Source organism: Sus scrofa, unplaced genomic scaffold, assembly GCF_000003025.6.
Source record: "Sus scrofa isolate TJ Tabasco breed Duroc unplaced genomic scaffold, Sscrofa11.1 Contig508, whole genome shotgun sequence".
Classification (NCBI taxonomy): Eukaryota; Metazoa; Chordata; class Mammalia; order Artiodactyla; family Suidae; genus Sus; species Sus scrofa.
In genome coordinates this window covers 24,352-33,895 of record NW_018085229.1, presented here as the reverse complement: position 1 = coordinate 33,895, position 9,544 = coordinate 24,352, and the positions used below count along the sequence as shown (strand labels likewise).

At 41.7% G+C, this 9,544-nt stretch overlaps 1 long non-coding RNA gene across 1 annotated transcript; it reads left to right on the top strand.

The window, feature by feature from the left end:
* Window positions 1-221: 221 nt before the first annotated feature.
* LOC110258853 lies at window positions 222-2,480 on the top strand. Its single transcript, XR_002341264.1, has 3 exons — window positions 222-252; window positions 1,538-1,626; window positions 2,111-2,480. It is a non-coding gene; the product is annotated as an uncharacterized LOC110258853 (long non-coding RNA).
* Window positions 2,481-9,544: the final 7,064 nt, after the last annotated feature.

Genomic DNA, 9,544 nt, shown 5'->3' with positions numbered 1-9,544 from the left:
GCAATGTGGGATCCGAGCCGCGTCTGCAACCCACACCACAGCTCATGCAACGCCGGATCCTTACCCACTAGCAAGGCCGGGGATCGAACCCTCAACCTCATGGTTCCTAGTCGGATTCATTGACCATTGAGCCACGACAGGAACTCCGTGCTGGGTTTTTTTAGAAGGGTTGGAAATGTAACTTTCTCTTATTTTTTGGCTTAGGAACACCAAATTCGGCTAAACCAAGGAAATGCAACACCAAATCCTCAGGTAATATTATTTTCCATGTGATACTTATTTTAAAATAAATTATAAAACAGTGACAGAAATATACAACAACCTGCATGTCTTCCAAAACCGAAAATTATTCCATCTCTAAGCCACAGTACATTAAATTATATACCACTTTAATGTGGAAACTCACTCCTCAAAACATTCTAATTTTCTTTATCCTTACTCTGCACAATGAATCAATAACAGAGTCAAAATGACAGCTTCTAAGCTCTGTGAAGCAAGGAGGAAAATTGATGTTTTTCCACAGTATGTGGCCCAGAGCTTTCCAGACTTGTGCCTTGGGTTGAGTTGGCTAAGGCACTAACCCATCTTTCTAATAGAGCCAAATTGTTTTACAGTTTCCTTTGCTCTTGTTTCCTCAGCACAGATATTTTTAAGTCTCCTGATACAGGTGTTTTAGAAACTCGTTCAGGTCTTCCCAATAAAGCCTCAAGAAAAGCCCGGTCATGGACTAACAGTTTCCCATGTGGTCCCTTGGGTGCTAGAGTCTGACAGGATCCTTACATCTAGGAATTGCTTATCTACTTCTTTGTAGTCTTTCAGCAGTTACAGTTCAGTGCACAAATGCCAGCACTTAATTTTCTGAGCCCTAAGTTCTTTACATTTCATCTTTCTTCCATGAAATTAACCCGAATGGGGGCTCTTATATATAAGAACCTTTTGCTATGATTCCCTGTATCCTTGGATCAGGTAGCAAATAATTTAGTTTAATATCTAATAACAGTGTCCGTTTCTACTTATTTGTATGTAACTAGATGCCATGTATATCTCATTGATTTGCAGAAAACATTAAAAATCACCAAGTAGTGGTTCTAAGTAGAAATCATTCTGTTTCCCTATGTTCTAACACACCGGGAAGTAGTAAGCAGTAGTGCAGAAGGTTTGAGTACCTGAGGGTGGGTGACATCTCTGCCTTATCTAGTTTCGTTAGGATTGGTCATGTAATCCAGAAGACAAAATCCTCCAATTCTAACTGACCTCCAGATGTTTTAACTTAAATATTGGTTTAAGTACTGTTAAAAACCGTTCTTAAGATTTATAATTTTCTAAATTTGTATTAAGTGACTTGTTTAGTCACTGTTAGGTTTTTGTTTATTTCTCTGGTGTCATTGTTTTTCAGCTTAGTGTTTGATGTAGTAAGATTTCACAAGCCTTAAACAGTGGAAAGTTGTTCTCTGTGAAGTTTAGATTTTAATGTGAGAGCTAAATGGCTTACCATGCTTTTTATACTTCTAAGCTAGCTTTGCCTTTTCTTTTATAGGTCCCTGATTATCCTCCAAACTATATTTTATTCCTTAATAATTTACCGGAAGAGACTAATGAGATGATGCTATCCATGCTGTTTAATCAGTAAGTGTTTTCATAAATAAGTCTGTGTTCCGAGAGCCTTCTGACAGGACATCTACCTCTTCCCTGGGTTGAATCCATTTGTGTGTCATGTGGCAGTAATTCTTACAGCTTCATTGATTTGCTCCAGGATTAATCACGAATTGAAACCATTTAGCAGGTTTAGCAAACGAAAAAGCTAAATTACTCTAATGCTTGAATTATTATGCTATTTGATGAGTAAAACAGGAAACAAAGCTTTGATGAAATGACAAAACCAGAATTAGTTTACATGATTCCTGCCATTCTTCTCATGCTATTAATTACATTTCAGGCTCTTTCCTCCTGCTCAGGATTCTTGGTGGATATGATACTTTTTGTGGACTAATATCAGGGTGTTGCTTAACAAACTTAAACACGAATAGACATTTGTGTATTTGATGTCATTTCTGTATCTATATATGTATACATTGTTTCCATATATAAAAATGGCTTTTCTTCCTTATAGGTTCCCTGGTTTCAAGGAAGTACGTTTGGTACCTGGGAGGCATGACATTGCTTTTGTTGAATTTGAAAACGATGGACAGGCTGGAGCTGCCAGGGATGCTTTACAGGGCTTTAAGATCACACCATCCCATGCCATGAAGATCACTTATGCCAAAAAATAACATTTGGGATAGTTGTCTTTAAAGGACTTGGTATTTATGGTGTTTGTTTTGATAATGTTTGGTCAGGCCATTTTATTGGGGGGAGTGGGGATGTGTATGTGAAATTTTTGTAAAGGATTTAAAAAATTACCTAGTCTTTGGTTAGCCTCAGTGAACTGTGAACTGCAAAGGCCTTAATTTTGCCCAATAAACATTTATTTGTATTTTGTATGTAATATTTCATTTATGGGCCCACTGTCCCATCATCGCATGCTAGTGCTAGTCTAGAACACATGCTAAGGGTATATAAAACTAACAGGGATCTTTTCTAGTGTTATTTTAAGCAGCTAATGGTAGAGAAGCATGGAACCATGTTAATAAAAGTAGAGTTAGATCAAACAGTTGATTAGATTTTCTGTAATGTTATTTCTTATGCGTATGAACTGCCATCCTAGAGTTCATTCTTTTTTTCTCTCTCTCTTTTTTAAAAAAATTGACTTTTATTAATGGCAAAATGATCATCCTGGAGATTAGAAGAAAATGAGACCTGGGCAGGATCTAAATTTCTTGTTCTTCAAATCATTGAGCATAGCTAGGATTTTGTTGGCAGTCAACATTTCACAAATCCTTTCATTCAGTTTTTAATTGAGTCAAGGCTGTTTAGAAGTGACTGTATTTATTGTTTTCTGGGAAAACAGACAGAAAGAGAATTGTCTTCAAACTTCACATTGTATGCGCTTACCCTCTGAGGCAAGATGGTTCTGAAAATACTGCTCAAGGTAATAACCTAACCTCTTTATTGAATGACCTTCTGAGGAAGGATTTTTAGTCTAATCTTTCTGAAGATTAGTAGGCTGACTTGGAAAGTTTGCCACTCCTAACCTTACTGTTTTTGCTTCTAAACGTGAATGCTTTAATTGATTTCTATCTAAGGCTATCGATTCATCCCCTGCAAGTAAAACCATGGGTGTCTTCAGAAGTGGACAATTTTTGAGGGAGTTCCCGTAGTGGCACAGCAGAAACAAATCCAACTAGGAACCGTGAGGTTGTGGGTTTGATCCCTGGCTTCGCTCAGTGGGTTAAGGATCCAATGTTGCTGTGAGCTGTGGTGTAGGTCGAAGACATGGCCCAGATTTGGCGTTGCTGTGGCTATGCGTAGGCTGGGAGCTACAGCTCTGGCTTTGACCCCTAGCCCGGGAACCTCCATATGCCACAGGTTGCAGCCGTAAAAAGCAAAAAAAGAAGTGGATCAATTTTTTGTATGTAATAGCACATGTTAAAGTGATACTGTTGACCATTTTTGTGTCTCTTTTAACATTTCCTTGAATAAGACTTATCACTTAGAATTTTTATGTACATATGTGGAATATACATTTTATGGAAAAACCACTTTTAGACTTATGTAGATTTATCATAGCACTCTTGTGCACCACATGAGGAAAAAGCAGAGTAGGTTTATGCCATAAACTTTGCCCCTGCAAAGTCTGAGTTTTAACTTTTTACCTTAGTTGTCAAGTTCATGCATGTCATAAAATATATTAACAGTGAGTTACTAGAAAAAGGACCATGCTCTTGTGTGTTGACAGCAATGCCAATTGCTAGTAACTTTTCTGACTACTTGCTCTCCATTGACTGTCAAAGAACAGAAAATGTTTTGAAGACTGGCCCTGCTTGAATGGCTGTTTGAGAGGGAGTACGTCATAATGGATTTAGTGGGAGGGAGGGAGGGAGGGGAAGGCGCTGGAAGGGGGGGATTGTGGAGGCCTTTTGAAGGGCTTGCTTACCCTTTGAAATGGAGAACCATTAGAGGATTTTAAAAATTGAGTTATTTCTTTCTTTTTTTTTTTTTTTTGTTTGTTTTTTTAGGGCTGCACCTGTGGCATATGGAGGTTCCCAGGCTAGGGGTAGAATTGGAGCTGCAGCCACTGGCCTACACCACAGCTACAGCAACGCCAGATCCTTAACCCACTGAGCGAGACCAGGGATTGAACCCATGTCCTCATGGATACTAGTTTGGTTCGTTACTCCTGAGCCACGACAGGAACTCCTAGTCTTCAATTTGATGAGCTTGGCAATTGTGTAGAGGTAATATAGAGCTTCTGTCACCTCCCAAAAGGAAGGGCTCCCTGGTGGCCCTTTGCAGCCCTAGGCAACCACTGGTCTGTTTTTTGTCCCTGCAGTGGGGCTAGCATGCTTTTAAGGTTCATCTCTTGTTCTGCCAGTGGCTGAGCATTGGCGTTCTTTCCAATTTAGGCCCATTATGAATAAAGTGGCTGTGAGCATTCACATACAAGTCTGTGGAAAAGATTCTGTTAGAAGATTTTGAGCAGAGGAGTGACATCTAATTACTTTTGAAGGCTTTTTATATTTTGATAAACTTTCAATTTATATGAAAGTGGCCAAAATAGTACACAGAGCTCTCAGAAATGTTTTAATCTGTCAAGGAGGGGAAATTTCCCCCTCTACCCCTCTTGAAGTTTTATGGCTGGACTAATAATAAAATTGGCACAAAACGGAGTTCCTGTTGTGGGTAGTGGTTTGAGAATCTGACTAGTATCCATGAGAGTGCAGGTTCGATCCCTGGCCTCACTCAGTGGGTTAAAGAATCTGGCCTTGTGGCAAGTTGCAGTGTAGGTGGCAGATGAGGCTCAGATCTGGCATTGCTGTGGTGGAAGCCAGCAGCTCTGCCTCCGATTCGACCCCTCCTAGCCTGGGAACTTCCATGTGCCACAGGAGCGGCCCTAAGAAAAAAAAAAAAGGAAAGAAAGACACACAAAAAATTGGCACAAAACAGATTAATAGGAGAAAAACAAATCTAATTTGTGCATACAGAGGTCTCAGAAATGGGATCTAGGTTGTGGCCTAAGCAGGCAACTTTCATACTTTATAGAGAAATGATACATTAGAGATGAATTGTTATGGCAAAGAAGCTTAGGTTGGGGGTACTCCATTAGTGAAGATCTAAACAGTTTGGCTCGAGTTCCCGTCGTGGCACAGCGGAAACGAATTTAACTAGGAACCATGAGGTTGGGGGTTTGATCCCTGGCCTCACTCAGTGGATTAAGGATCTGGCATTGCTATGAGCTGGGGTGTAGGTTCCAGATGAGGCTCGGATCCTGCGTTGCTGTGGCTGTGGTGTAGGCTGGCAGCTGTAGCTCTGATTCGACCCCTAGCATGGGAACCACCATATGCCACGGTTGTGGCCCTAAAAAGGCAATAAATAAATAAATAAAATAAAAAGATAAACAAGTTTGGCTCTGAGGCAGTAAGTTAGTAACAAGGTGTATTTATACAGGCCTCTGAGCCTGAATTCCCTGTCTAGTAATAAGGGTGTTGTTCTACCTCCAGATGCAGGGGGCACACCTTTCACATGGGAGATTATTTCCTGCTTTCTGGGAGACACAAAGGAGGATCAAAATGTCGCTCTTGCATCAGCTGTCCCTAAGTAACTTTAATTCAACGCCTTTGCCTTTGGTAAAGTTCTTTTGTGGCGCAGCAGGTCTGGCATTGTCACTCTCATCTTGGGTCACTGTCATGGGTTTGATCCCTGGCCTGGGGACTTCCACATGCCATGGGTGTGGCCAAAAATAAAAAAAGTTAAAAAAAAAATTCAACTTCTTTACCTTGAAGTTTAACTCCTTGCCTTTAATTCAAAGTAATCAAAATGCCATTGTGGCTTATTTGGGAGAGGCCCTCCCTGAGCCCTAACAGAACCTTTTGAGAGTGTATTGATCTGATTGCTCATTACCCCTTCATACTTCAGTGTGGCTCTCCTAAGTACAAGCCCACTTTTCTACATAACTTCTAGGTGACCAGAACATCAGGAGGTAACATTAATCCAGTTTGTTGATGTCCCAGTCATGACCCAAGAATCCAATCCAGGATCATGTGTTGAGTGCAGTTGTCGTGTCTCTTTAGTCTCTTGTCAATTCTTGAGCTTGTCATTACCTCCATGAGCTTAATTTTATATAGAGGTATTTATATATCTATGGGTTTTTCTGTACCATTATATTAAAAAATGATGAATTTACAATAGTACCTCTGCTTGCAGTCCAATAGCATTAAGTTGATTCTAGCTTTAACCCCCTCCTTGTAACTTTCTTCTCCAGGCCTGTGAATCTGCCTTGTGCCTGTTGTATTTCTATCTTGAAGTTTAGATAGGTGGCTGCTTGTAAATGTTTATCCCAGAGCCAACCCATCTCCTGCCTCAAGAAGTGTAATTAAGAGGCTGGTTGTAAATGCTCATCCTGGAATGCATCCTTCTCCTGCCTCATGGGGACCATGCTCTGGCAGAGTGTCTGTCCTAATCAATTAATCAATGAGTCTTAATTGGAGGGGTGTTATGGAACCTCTTTTTTTTTTGTTTGTTTGTTTGTCTTTTTGACATTTCCTAGGCCACTCCCGCAGCATATGGAGATTCCCAGGCTAGGGGTTGAATCGGAGCTGTAGCCACTGGCCTACACCTGGGCCACAGTAACACCTACACCACAGCCTACACCACAGCTCACGGCAACGCCAGATCCTTAACTCACTGAGCAAGGCCAGGGATCGAACTGGAAACCTCATGGTTCCTCATGGAAACCTCATGATTTGTTAACCACTGAGCCATGACGGAAACTCCTGCAACCTCTTTTTAAGTCTGATAAAACCTAGAGACTTTCCCCAGGGAAAAAAAAAAAAAAAAAAAAATAGAGCACATGTGAATGTAAACACCTAAACCTACTATTTCAGGGGGATCATGGATTCACTCAACACATGCTTATAAGCACCAAATATTTTTCTGAGTGCTAGTGATATAGCGATGGACAGAATAGACAGAGTCCCCCTGTGTGGAGTTTTCACCATGGCGTTGGGGGTCAAACCACGACCAAGTAAATAAACAAGGTATGTCAGGTAGTGATGTGCATCCAAACAGCATAGCACAGCCATGTGATGGTCAGATTGGATTGAGGAAGTGGGGAATGGCTGGTAAACTGGTCTGTTGGTGGAGACATATTGGCCAGAGACCTGAAGGCCTATTTCTGGAGAAAAACATCCCAGGCAATAAGCTCAGAGGGGCCTGAAGTAGAAATGACCTTTGTTTTCAAAAGACAGAGCAGCTGGTATGGCAGGAACAGAGCCAGTGAGGGAGAGTGACAGAAGGTAACTTCAGAGGAACAGAGGGGCCCAGTCTTGCAGGGCCTTGTATGTCAAGGAGAAGAGGCTGTTTCCACCCTGTCCACTTGTCCAAGACTATTTTTAGACCCTAAAGTAGCCACTGCCTCCATTTTAAGAACCCCAGACCGAGAAGCTAATTTAGGAACTCAAGGAAAAAAAAAAGTCTTTGGGGGGATTAAAGGCTCAGAGAATCCATCTGAAAGTCCAGGGGAAGGATGGAAGCAATTTTGGGACAGAGCCTTCTCTGGCCTCCTGAATATGTGGCCACCCAAGTGTGCTACCAGGCACAACAGCCCGCTGAGTTATTCTAAGTTTAAATTCCTGTTTGTGAGCAAAATTTTACAAAGAGGGCTTTAGTCTCCAGCCTGTCTCTGCCCACTGCAAAATGCCCGTGCATCCCAGGCCTGCCCAGGATGCACTCCGAAGGCTTGGCCTCTTTTTTCTTCATTCTCCACCTTCAAATGGGCCATAATGGTTTTGCGTCAGCATCAGGTGGCTAAGTTATTGTGACAGCTCAGAGGTGGCTTTAGTGGACCTCTCCCTCTGCTTTGGGGGCCTGCCTACAGTGTGGCCATCTGAGCTTGGGCAGTGCCCATTTCTGAAAGTGCCTCTTAGATGGTAATTGTCTTTTAACTCTCCTGTGTTGAGGGCTGCCTGGAGACTGTAAGTGTCTGTAAAACAGCTGCCCGATCAGGATATTTGATGGAGGAGATTTGATCGATGCTTTCATTTTCTGAGAGATTCCCCTTAGGCCCTAGATTATAGGAAGGAAAGATGCACTGGCATTCTGCTCTCGAAAGTGATTTCTAATTCTTTCTTTCCTTCAGGTGAAACAGGAAATAAAGAATGTAAGAACCCAATTCTAAGCTGACAGTGGATGCATGCAAAAGACACAGGACCACAAACCCACTGGGCCGTTTAGATGGGGTGGTTAAGAAAGATGGGTCTGGCCTATGCTGGGCCTCAGTTTCCTTGTCTATAATGAAGATGTTGGGTTATACCAGCTTCCAAATCAGGGCCAGCTGTGTAAAAGATCTTCCCCTAAAAATAACGCCCCCACCCCCATCTTCATACCACACACACCCAAACAGTAAAACTTTATTACACACACACGGACACACTTTAAAATTATGCTCTATTTTTGGAGATCCCTGGTGGCTCAGTGGGTTAAGGATCCAGTCTTGTCACTGCTGTGGCTTGTCACTGCTGTGCCTCAGGTTTGATCCCTGGCCCGGGAACTTCCTTATGCCATGGATATGGTAAAAAAAAATTATATTTTGCTTTACCAGTTTATCCCTCAGAAAACTCTTTTGTACCTATTTTGTGAGCTGAATGCTCGTCCCTCATTTTGTGTGGGGAAGGTATTTGCCAGGCAACAGGAGAAGATTCTGCTCTAAAACCTTATCATCAACCAAGTCTCATGGGGCCTCCTTACAGGGCCTCTATCCTGCTTTATTTTTGGCTGCACCTGTGGCATGCGGAAGTTCCTGGGCCAAGGATTGAACCCACGCCACAGCAGTCACAACCGGAACTCCCATGAGTAGGGTCTCAGTGTGTTACAATCTATGTCTGCCCCAACAGACATGACTCCTGAGAATTCCATCATGAATGATTGGTAAACATAAGCATCCTTTGCTTATCTATTCTATAGATCCAGGTGTTTATTAAATGTTTAAATCAGAAGTATTTGTATTAAGGATAGAGATCTCACATTGTCAACAGATGCCTCCAGTTAGCACTTCTTTGCTCATATATCAAAAGATGATGAGGGGTGAACTAAAAAAAAAAAAAAGTCTTTAGGAGTTTCCTGGTGGCTCAGCAGGTTAAGGATTATGCATTGTCACTGCTGTGGTCTGGTTACTGCTGTGGTGCCAGTTTGACCCCTGGCCCAGGAATTTTTGCATGTTGAGGGCATGGCAATAAAATAAAATAAAATAAATAAATTTTAAAATGACTTAAAATTCTCGTAATTCTCTCAACATTGTCATCCTGATGCAATAAACCATGAAAAAAAGAGAAGGTGACTTTAATATCAGTGGACCATTTTGGATATGATCTGCGTGCAAAAAAGACAGAGCGTTTGAGTGTTCTTGGAAAATCAGATGCTCCAAAGCCCCTAGAGCCCAGTCGCTGTTAGG